The sequence below is a fragment of the Aquila chrysaetos genome, chromosome 2 (assembly GCF_900496995.4).
Source record: "Aquila chrysaetos chrysaetos chromosome 2, bAquChr1.4, whole genome shotgun sequence".
Taxonomy (NCBI): Eukaryota; Metazoa; Chordata; class Aves; order Accipitriformes; family Accipitridae; genus Aquila; species Aquila chrysaetos.
In genome coordinates this window covers 23,410,557-23,422,994 of record NC_044005.1, presented here as the reverse complement: position 1 = coordinate 23,422,994, position 12,438 = coordinate 23,410,557, and positions in this window count along the sequence as shown.

Sequence of the window (12,438 nt, the reverse complement as noted above, 5' to 3'; positions counted from 1 at the left end):
AAGAGTGGGCTGAGTCGGAGAGGGTCAAGGGTTTGCTCCTTTACTCTTGCCCTCTCCCACTTCACTGGATGACTCCTGGCATTTTATTGAGAAAGCTGCATAGTGTTTGAACTCCTTATTGATTAAAAAGGGGAAAAAAAGAAAAAGAAAAGAAAGAATCCATACAGTGAGGTCTATGTATAGATACCACTGTGCATCAGCACGGGGAATACAATTAACCTTAGAGAGCAGTAGCAGTAAAAAGGAACAAACTGAAATAATAAAGCTGGCTCTGCACTCTACCATGGTGTCATGGACAGATTGTGCTGGAAAGCATCAGCACCGTGGAGCTTTGGGGTGAGGGGGGTTAGTTATCTCTCTGTGAAACATTCATTACAGCACCTGGAACTACATGGAACTCACTGGGCTGCAAGTTCATTGAGAGGTTCATGATCCTTTGGAGCAAACCCAGAGTCATTCTGGCATGAGACCTTTTCACTTTGCTCCCCACTCATCCAGAGCTCTGCCTCCTACACGCTGCAGTGCCAGTGCTTTTTCTCTGCTTATTCCTGTGATTTTGGCTTGGACTGTCATTTGCTGTGTTTTTGCAATATGTAGCACCATGGGGCCCTGATACTTACATGGAGCCTCTGGGTGGGAGTGTGATACAAATAATAATGCTCCTGAGCAGCCAGGATATTTTGGCTGTGCTGCCTTTCAGATCGTGTCATTTCTTCACACCCTTCACTGACTGGCCATACTCCAGCGTGATTTTAAGCTTCTTGTCCTAACCTTTGAACCCTATCTCACTTTTGTCCTTTCACCCCAGTCTTAGCTCTTACTAGTTTGCATTGCTCCGTAAGGCTGGCTTAATTGACTGTTTTTTTAATCACAAATACTCTCTGTGCTTTCATTTGCCCACCTACTCTTTCACAAAGCAGTTCAAGCAGTCAGCAGAGACTTTGCTGTTACAGCCTTCTTTCAGTTTCGTGTTCACTCTGATGCCTACAGGAAATCTCATATACAAAGATGGGCAGGGAGCTGGTCAATAAAAGATCTTAAAGACAGCCTGGCATTGTACAAGTGGAACTCGAGCCATAGCTCTGGGGTATTTCTCACTTGTCCTCCAGCACTTCATTTTCATCTCTGCAGCACAAGGGGCTGCCCTGCTCTGCTGGATGCTCCAAGTGTGTGTGGAGCTGCACTGCAAAAAAAGACCAGTATTCAAGGAACCACCAACTTTGCTTTTTCAGGCTTTATTTGGAGAATGTTTGAATCCTTTCCTAAATTATGTAGCAGATTGACTGGTGATGACAAGAATGCATGTCTCTTCATTACAGATTACACAATAAACTCTGTTAGGGCACTCTGAGAGTTGGGAGATGTAGCTTTTTATTCTTTGAGGCAGAGGACAAAATTAAATTTCTTCTACCTGCGGGTATTATTAAAAAAAAAAAGAAGGAGAAACCAGGATTTCTCTATTTAAAATAAGCATTACAAACTGGAATTTGTGATCTGGTCAGCTGCCTCTTGGAAAGTCAACTAGATCAAGGCTGCTTGAGCAGGAAAAGCAAAGGAAAAATCCCATATCTGAATCTTCCCAAAGTTTACCTGGGAGTTAGTGACAAATCCACTTGGCTGAGTGGCATAAAACTTGCAATTCTTGGGAAGCCCTGCAGTTTAATTCAGAGGCACCCAAGGAATTTGTGTTCTTCCAAAGTTAAGTCCCAACTGGCTGGGTATTTTGAGAAGCATGTCTGAACTTAGACACGTAAATCCCAGCTAATCTTCTCTCTCTGCAATGTGAGGTCCCTGCACTTCCCCCACTACTGAAGTCAAGAGAGAGAAAATCGAGACACAACAGGGAGAGGACTGGCGACTGTGTCAGGACAGAGGTGAGATCTGCTGTGTCAGTGGGAACTAGATTAGACAGGATTTAAGGTTGTAACTCCTGAGGACAGAGATGACAGGCTTTTGTCAAAGGGTCAGGGAGACTGTATAAAAAGTGAGACACGAGAGATTTTGAGTAAGAAGAGACTAAGGATTAACAATAAGTGAGCAAACAGTGGGAAGGAATAGAAAAACATGATCAGATGAGAGATGAGGTACAGAAAGGGTCAGAATTGAGCTGTGACTTAAAGGTAGGAGGAAAAGAGGAACACCAATAAATATGGAGAAAGACATTCACTGACAGTGTTCCAAGGGGGTTGCTTGATATCAAAGGCCAAGTTGTCTGCCATTGCCTCGTAAATAAGGCCAGTAATCCAGGCTGAGATTGCAGACACTGGTCCACGTAAGGGAAAATAACCCTGCAAGCAACAGTGAACAGCTTCAGAAAAGTCACTGGGATGCTGCTGCAAGTTTAATGGGCATAGGAGAAATGTTTGAAAGGATTAATCCATAGAGCAGGAAAGACAAATGTAATGGGAAACTGAGGAGGAAAATGGGCGGAGGAAAAAAAGACAAGTTCTGTTCCTCCCCATTTTCTGGAGCATCCAGGGAAACATGAATGTTGCTGTGTGACATCTTCCCTCAGCGCTGAGGAGCAGCCACAGGACATGCTGTAAGCACACAGCTCTGGTCTTCGCTGGATCTGCTGATGGCATGCCACTGTGGCTGTGAAGAAGGCCCAATGAAGCCAAAAACTTCAGCTTGTCTTTAATTTGTTCTTTTCTCATGTGAAAACGGTGGAGTCTGATATTCACTGCAATTTTACTTCATAATGGTGAAAGTAAATTAGATCTCAATTTATTTTTCTCCAGCCTGTCATCCAAACTAGTCCTGTATGCAACCCAGAAAATGGAAGAGATGCCTGGTACAGTAAAAAATTGGCCTCTGTTTTGCATTTTTAATAGAGTAATAGCAGCATCTTCCTCTTCAGCTAGCAACAGTTCTAGTTTCCTCTCCAAACCAAAACTTTATGTTGGTACAAAGAGTCAGTTAGTGGGTCAAAGAGTGTGCTACATACCCCAAAAGATTTTCAGAAATGCTTGTTACCCAGCAAATTTCCTGAACTTTTAGCAACCTTAGCACCTCGTTCTCTTTACTATCTAGTTGATTCAAAATAGAATGCTAAAACTTTAGCAGAAAACCCCAACATTAAATGTGAAATTGATGCTTTGATGCATAATTACCAAATAGATATTGAGTGTTAATGATGATTTCATGTATTATTACTGTTATCTGACCCAGTTTGATTGTATAAATGACCTTGAAACACCTTCCAATGCAGCTTGCTTTTGGAAGATTTTCATGAGGACATGAGGGAGGCAAACTATCAAAAAGGGAGGCAGAAGTATTAGTGGCATGGCTGGAATATTTTGTATTATGAGGAATAATTTTGTGTTACCAGTCTTCAAATCCAAACTAAATATTTTTCCCTCTCTTATTTCATCACATCCCACTTTAAAACATTTCTGAAGGTTGAGGATATGATCACATCAGCACTTGTAACCCTACCACAATGACTTCAGACAGGAAGTACTACTGCTAATGAGAAGTAATCATGGACTATGCCAGCATTTGCACTGCAATATCAAAAAAAAAAAAAAAAAAAGCACAAAAAAAGCGCATTTGCACAACTCATCAATTAGCCAGTTCTGCTGTACATTGCAGTAGGCTATGAGTCTATGCCTGGGTAACCGATGCATCTCTGCTGAGGGAAATCACAAGTTTTTATGTAATGTCTAGCTGTTCTCATGCATTCAGCTTGTGTAAAAGAAAAAATGTCTTGAAGATGGATAGAAAGAAGAAAAGAAGTAAGTAGCAGATAAAGTCCCTGCCTTTGAATTCAAGCCTGATTTGGCTAGTGACTTTATATTTGGTTTCCAGCAAAACACCACACCATGCTAGTTCTCAGAATTTTCATTTGCAAAGTAAAGTTAACGCAACTTTCTTAGCCCTTTGCCAAGTTGTGGAAAACATGTTTCCTCACTGTAATGATGATGATGATAGTAGTATTTTTAAGGGACAAATCATGGCAGTCTTCATAGCTCTTGAAATTTATTTTTTTATATTATTATGAAAGCAAAAAATACCACTTTCATTATTTGGAATGATTTTGATTCAACTGGAATGGAATTTTAGAGGGCAACAGTGCAATAAAACAGGGAGATTCAATGCTCCTCTCCTCCTGCTCCATCCAACATGACATTACAAGGACACACCAAGTGAATGTAGGTAGTGCAGCTAGAAATTTCCAGAAGCGCTATGCTAATTTCAAAGGACTAGTATTTTTTCTGTACATTCTAAACAGTAACTAAACGTGCATGTAAGATCTCCTTTGCTTTTTCAAGGAATGTGAAAATCATATCCTTAAAGTTTTCTAAATCATGGTCCTAAGATCAGTTGATGTCTTTTCCTTCATTTGCTACAACCATAATTAGTTTATTGACTAGAATAATGCCACTGGTGAATGCCTTATAATTTCTTTTAATTAGAAGAAAACCTTTTCATTAACAATGGGAATAATTAATCTCCTTTAAAGAAAGGACTAGAAAGAAATAAGTTGCTTGCTCATAAATTGTAAAAAGTAAATAACAGGCTCTAAAGTAAAGCTAGAAGGGAAGGGAAATGCTATCTTTCTCCTCAGTTTTCAAGGTTACTTTCTTTTGTTTACAAGTCCTTTATACCAACCTTCTGGTAAAAACAGCATTCAGACAAGTTGCGTTTTAGGTGAGAATCAAGCTAAAAGCATTCATTCAGCTTGGTCTGGTAAATTAATGGGAGTAGAAGGTGCTTAGGAAATAAGTTGCACCTCTCATCTGTCAGTTTGGCTTCTAAAGCTCCATATGCTTAGCAAATTAGTTAAAAGCTAAACTCCTGATTCAAAGCTATTTAAAAGGTTGCCACAGATTTTAAAGGAGTTTGGTTTGGTTAAATAAGGGAGCACCCTTGTTTAAGCCGTATAGTGGTATTTTCTCTCTTGGGTAGCTACAGTGGTGCTCAGGATGCAGAGCGATTCAAGCTGCAGAACTTAGCTGGAAGTACAGGGCTGTCCTGGAGTGGGACTAACTGGTTCTGGATAAGAGAAAAATGAACTCCAAAATGTCTATGTCTTGGGCTGGTTTAAAATTCTTTTCCCACTTCTTTTCTAATTATGTAGCTGCAGCTGCTCTTTTAGGCTTCCTTGGGTTGAGATGTAAAATAGCTGGCCTGTCGCAAGGTGGGATGTGATTGAACTAGTTCTAGTCCAGCTGAAGTGAGTGTTGTTAGAAATTTCATTATCAGACTTCTTTTGTTCAAATGGCACATTGTGCAGTGTAGGTTTCTGGTCTGTAGGTACAGAAAAGTAGAATAGATTCGACAAACCTGAAGGGTCCTATCTCATGAAACCTTTTTATTCCAGAAATTGAGGAGTATTGGGGATTCATGAATCTGCTAGAGACTTTGCTTCTCTGAGGAGCTAGGTTGTCTGCAGAAGGGGCTCAGGTAACTGTGTCGGTATAAAACCCTAAAATTAGAGAAGAGTTCAGATTGGTTGCTTTTCCCAGAACTGAGGATGCAGAAATCTTTCCTTCTGTAGATCAGATAGAAATACAAGTGGATCCTTCCACCAAATTTAAGTTGTTGGTTTTTTCTCCATAAGCTTTTTCCTTTGATTAGAATAGCAAATGGGGGGAAAAAAACACTCTTATAAGGCAATACGCACAGGTATCACTATTCCTGAGTCCTTTTTTGTGATCAAAATCTGTTTGGTTTCCACGTTTGGGCCAAGTTCTTTTCTATACTCACAGTGATAACATGAACCATTCTGACCTCAATTCATCAGTTAATGGGGCTGTACAATAAAGTGAAGCTCTCCAACAGAGAAGAATGCTACAACCACTGTTTGTGATGTGCAATGTTATGGCTTATTCTCTGTTGTCAAGCAGAGAAGGGGATGAACTCTTCATCTCATCTGTAGGAAGCAGGGTGCTTGGAAGCCTCTGGTAAATGGTTTATTTTTATGAGCTCGCTTTCATTTGAGCCTGCAGCATTTGATATTCTTCAGTTACTCCCTTACCAAACACTGTTGAGTCTGTGAGTGAATTGCCATTCATATATAACAAGTGAGGTGTTCCTGCATCCTCCATCAAGGATCTCAAAATACTATACAAACTTTAATGAGTAAGGTTTCACAACACCCCTGGGACATGCAGAAGTATTGTTAACCCAATTTAATAGATAAGGAAAGCAAGATGTAGAGAAATCAGTAGATGCCTATTCAGACCCCTACCTTCACCTGCATATATATTTTGCAAACTTTTGTTCATATATAAAGAAAAAATTCAATACCCCTAGAAATGCAAATTGAAAGATGTGTTTACAAGTTCCTTTGGGAGAAAAGGATTTTGTGAGTGTACATTTCAGTATTAAAGCATTCAGGAGTGTTCCAAATTTTTGAATAAGTTACAGGTATTTGCAAAGCAAAACAAAAATCCCAAGAACACTCAAAGACTCATTTTTTCTATGCACACCTGGAAGCTGATTTGGGGCTGACAGCTGTCACATAACTGAGAGAAACAGGGCCATATGTTCTGCAAGGGAATAGGGCTTGTTAGGAGAAACCGCAATGGCTTGAGATGGTCTGTTTTAAATTAGCAAGTGTCTCTTGCGGTGGTCAAGGCTCCTTAGAAAATTGCTGCTCCAGTTAGTCATTGAGATTTTTATGGTACTGAAACATACACTATTTTGAATTATTGGGGCAATAGTTTTCCTTTAAAGAGTCACCTGTGAGTCTCCTGGGGACACTAAGTCTTTCCATTTTCCCACTCCTGCCCCTCCAGGTCTGCTGAAAAGCCCTGGAAACTGCCCTGCTCTCCTCCTGGCTAGGGACCGCAGGAAAGTGCCTTTTAAGTGAATCAGTACCGTCCCTAAAAGCAACAGTAGGGGATGCTGTGGGGTAAAAAAACCCAAGCCTCCTTGCTTCCCCCTCCCTCAAGGCCTCTCCAGGAGAGCCCACAGCACTTGCCACTTTTAGGAGCAGAAACCCAGCACAAAAATCAAACCAGTTGTGTTTTGGGCGAACAACACAGAGCACTAATTAATGGGCCGTCCAGGTCACTGTTGAATAATTATTTTCCACTTTTATTTTCAAATTGGAAATGATAATTTTATTTAATTCCACTGCAAAAAGTAATGTGGAGGAGCCAGGTGGCAAGCAGTTTGATTGGATTGTTTCTGATCTTCCAAATGGAAAGATTCGAAAAGTTCAACACTATGGCAAAATGGATATTTTCCACGTTTGTAGCAGTTAATTAGTTCAGACTGAGGGGACACACATCACATAAAAAGACCTTCCTCCGGGCATTTACCAATTGTCTGGAAACCATGAACTGACTGTATGTCAGAAGCTAGGACCACATCTAAAAGAAAATCGCTGTTGACAGATTCCCAGAAAAATAATCTCCTGAAAATCTAAGATAATTAGTTATTAGAGTCTACATATTTATGAGTGATTGGGGGTAGGAGAACATGCTCTTTTATCAGGCTCTTATTACTGAAATCTAATTCATCTGGATTACTAAGGAGGTTTCTGAATGCTTTACTGTTCCTTATCATAATCGGAGATGTGATAAAGCCGTTGTAATCCTGGAAAAATCTCCGATAATGGTGTTTGCAGCTACACCTGGCAGATAAGGGTAATCAAATGCCAGGTTTCAGGGCATAAGCTAATTGCCTGCAGAGGTCAGAAGGAAATGTTTTGTTCCATGTGCTGTACTGCAATAGTTATGAAGGTACATAATGCATGTTAGAGTGAGATCGTGTCCTAGAATTAAACTTTTCTCTGAAATTTTATGTATTTGCCATTTATTTATTGCCATCTGGTAGGGCACCAGACCTACTGGACCATGTAACTAACTTGGTATAGCAAATCTTATGGGAAAGTAATTCTATTCAGACATGCAATACAACGTTAATCCTTAGATTTTGACAACAGACAATATGTTCTGACAAAGGCTGTCTTATTAACACCGCTAATAAATGTGTCTGTGCTGAAAATGAAAAATAGATTACCTCAATAGTTGAACTACTGTTAGAGAAGAGATTCACATTTCATGCATGCAGAGGAACTGCCATGTCCTTATGAACGATGAGGTGGATTTTTTCACATTGATTTCATATTGCATGCCATGCATGGATGCCATATACTCACGGTGACTGGGAAAAACTATACTCTTTCTTTTCCCAGATGGCTTCCCTGTAAATATTTTTAAGTTACAGCTGCATGGTTAAAAATGTCATACCCCAGCATTTAAACGAATAATACATCCCCTGAATCAAATTTGTTCCTGATATAGGTCCAGTGATAGCAATGCAGTTTAATCAGTCATGCATTTGGGTAGTTGATTCATTCCAGGAGATAAGGCGCTAGAGAGGAAAATTAGCATGCTGGCTCCTTTGAGATTAGTTGAATCTTGTCACCTTAGAAAACCCCCAAGACCCAAAACCCAGTAACAGTAGAATGACAGGGATTTCTGTGTTGCCATGCTTTTCTCAAGCTATCGATTTACATGCTGCTCAAACTTTAGTGCTCCTGTTGCTGCAGACATAAATTTTTCTTACCAATTGGCTGTGAATCTCTCCAGAGTTTATGAAATAGTGGCCATAGACTAATGTACATACTGTCTTAAATTCCTGTAGTGCTGATGTCTAGCTGGGCTGAAGTCATTGCACTGAAAACAAAATTAAAGCATTTGCTGACTGCCATTACGTAAACTCTGGTTATGGTCTGATCCAGCTGATGTATATTTTCTCTTGTTTATAAGAGACATGGTAGCAGATTTAAGGCAAACAGAAAAAGAGTGTCCTTTTTTCATAGCATGTAAAAATGTGCTATTTTATGTTTGACATAGAACTCATTGCCATATAAGAGGAAGAAGAATATAAACGAGTAAAAAGAAAGTTTGTGATGGACAATAGTCTGGCTTGGAGCAGAATTCAAACAATATCATATCAAATATGTGTTTATTCCAATTAACTTTGTGACAGGCACATTCAAGCAGATTTAAATACAGCTCTTAATTGGTGTACTTTCCAGGGCATGGTACGTATTTGATAATTTTAGATAACAGAACAGCAGAAAGGAAAATTAAATTGACAGAGTGCAGAGAAAGAAGATGAAAGCTACATGTGGCATAGAACAATAAACTATTATTACAAATGTTAGTAATTAGGTCACATCTATTCGTTATTGATTTTTTTTTTTTTCTGTCTTACAATATTTATTTATTGTAATTGACTTTTGCAGCAACATTCCCCAAAGTGATACAGACTGAAGCCTGATGCTAACTCCTTGGCTATACTGATTTTTTTTGGTGCTGGATGGCAGACCAGATAAGTGGCCTTCCCTTGAGGGCTGTCTCATCAGGATCATTCCTCGGCAAGGAACAAAAGACCCCAGTGCAGCAAAGGTCTCTGCTAGTTGCACGCCTACCCCGGCAATCACAAAGTATGTGCTTGCTTTATGCATACACCTAGGTGCTATTGACTTTGAGTAACTCAAGGTTAAGCACGTGCTAAATACTTTGCTTTGCATGCTGAGTCTGAACCAGAAGGAGGGAGCAGTGACAGGTTTGTTAGTTCTGTTACCAGCCGTACAGTTCCCCCTTCATTGCTGCATTATTATTTAGGCCAGCAATGATCAGAACAGCCGCAGTTTCAAGCAGCAATGAGAAGTTCCTTAGGACAGCTCATTACAAACAAGACATGCTCTCACGTGCCTGGAAAATAAAGACTCTGTATTTGCATTTTCCAGAAGGCTGTTTGCTGCAAAAATTTGAAGCAATCCATGGACCTTGCTTGTTGATACTTACTGAGAACATTAATTGTCTCCAATCATTGTTAGAGCATCTGTTTCACATTTTGCAAGTGCACTTACCTCCTTCCTCGCTCCTACCCCTCCTTTTCACATTGCTCGACTAAAGATAATGAATAAATTACAGAGAGATGACAAACGTGTTGATAATCAAGATGAAAAACAAATGAACTGGAAGTGGCTATGTTTCTACACGAAGCTGTAAATTGCTTTCTTTTCTTGTGCAGTGAAACTTCTGGCTTGGCATCTAAAAATACGAGAAGATGAGAAAATTATTAGAAGTGTTTTAAGAGAGACGGCTTTCAGCAGAAAAGCCTTTAGGGTCTCTCACCTTGTTGGGGAGAACATGAGGATGCAGGGAGGAGTCGGGAAGGGCTGAAAGCAACTTGAGAACCCGGGCAGCTGGAAAGTCAGGATGGTGAGGATGGAGTTAGAGAGTTTAATTTTAATTAGGATTTAATGAGTGGATATTATGCTTATGAAAGCAAAGGGCTGGACTGAGGCAGAAGACAGAAGGCATAGTGGAAGCCTTGTTTTTCCATCTTCCTCAGCAATCCAGACTGCCTGTGCTAGACCTCAGGCATTTTACAGGCCATTCACTGGAAGAGCTTTTCCAGAGCAGCTTCACACTAAATGCTCCCATTTACTTTTCCTGTTTTGCACGAGGCAATGAAAGCAGCAGCCTGCGCTCCTGCTCCGTGTCCATGGTGCGAGTGCTCCTTGGATGTGATATGGCGTCTTTACTGCAATGAACAGTGCCAGTGGCCTTCCAGCCCCTGCCACGCTTCCCCCAGTAAACCCACATTTTCTGCTAGCTTAAAGCACATCAGGTTGTTTTAACCTTCACATTCCTGATGTGTTTAATGGACTAGAGCACTCCTCACCTTCTGTATTCTCTGCTATTCCAGCCATAGGGTCTGCCCACAGCTCAGGCAGTGCAATTCTCCCCTTATCTGGAGCTTTATTCTCATCAGCAACTGAATCTGCTAACAATACCCCTGAAGTTACAAAAGCTGCAATATTAGTTTAGTTTCATGCCTCTCTAGGACAGGAGTATGACAGCATTAAAGAAGAAGGAACTACATATGTGTTGTAAGACCATGTTTGGCACCTGTAAATTGGAATAAATTCAGGCTCTTCAGCAAAATTATGGTAGTTTATATGGTTTTTAATGTGATTGCTTCAGAATATGTGGAAAATTTGCATAGTGATATTAGGATACCCAGCCTCTGCATTTTAATCACTATCTTTCTTGAGCTGAAATGGATGCACTATACAGCTAAATAATTAAATTAAATTAAACATTATTTACCTAAAAGTTTGCACAATACCTTTTGCCAGAACATGAAGGGCTGTATAGTGGATTTATCTAATTCGTCTTTTGGTTTTAAAAATTTCATGAGCTTATGGCATTCTTGTTCATTAAAATTCAAAACAGGATAAATATGGAATAACTTCAGCTCACTCTATTTTTATTTTTGGAGAAGACTGAAACATACGTAGAAAACAATCCCTTTATAAATAAATTGTGCTGTTATTCCAATACAAGTACTTTTTTCTGCAATGTGATAATTACTTGGGATGGGCACAGTGATGGGGATGATTATAATTAGCATTTTTCAGCATCGTGCCATTTTAAAAGACCATTGCTAAGCTGCTGGGGGATATACTTCTAAGTATCATCAACGTCATTACACAGATGAGTAAACTCAGGCAAAGGTGAAGTAACTGCTCCCTTACAGCAGAAAAAGTCCCTGAAAGAATTCATCTGGGGACTTTACAACTCAAAATGTAACATTTTCTTCCAGGCTTGGAATAGGTTAATTAACTTTCAAGTTCATTAGTAACTCAAGTCTGTAATCTGAAGGCTATTCAGCTGCCAATGTGACATGAGTGGATGGTCTCTCTCTGGTTCTTGTTGAACTCGTATCTGCAGCTCAGAGAAGGAGCGTCGCTGTTGGAAGGCACAGCCCCTCTGAAGACCTCTGCAGACCGTGTTTCCTTCTTGTCTGGACTATAACTGTTGTCACCCTGGGACCACAGACTGTTGCCTTTGGCTGAGGTGACATTTTAACAAATCAGATATAGGTGCTGAAAGACTCCACCAATTTTCGCCAGTGCAGGCTTCCCTCTGCCCCAGACCACCTCTCCTTCAGCAGCGTGTTTCAGACTCAGCAGTTTATTTCATTCGACGCCTTTCAGGTTTTAGCAGAGAACTCCTTCCTCTGGAAGTCTTTGGCAGGGACGGGACTCTCAGTAATAGCCTTCATCCACAATGTTAACAGATAAGAAGTGTAGACTTTATTATAAACACTTGGCCGCTCCCCAAGAGATCTGTATATTGCTGTCACATCCCAATTTCTCAGGATGATGACTCAGGTTTGCTGATTCCCAGGTCAGGATCAAGGTGAAATGACACCAGGGGTCCTTTCACTCACAAAACTCAATTTTTATTTGCTCACAACAAGAATTGGCATGCTCACTACAAAAATTGGTGTGCTCACAACAAAAATTGGCATGACACTATGTCAGTAAATGGTGTAACATGTGCTAACCATACATCACCAAACATATACTACAGGTCTTGCTTATCTGGGAATCAGTTGAGGGAAGACAATAAGGAGAGCCCTCCCATCGGGTCACGAGGTTCAGAGCAGACC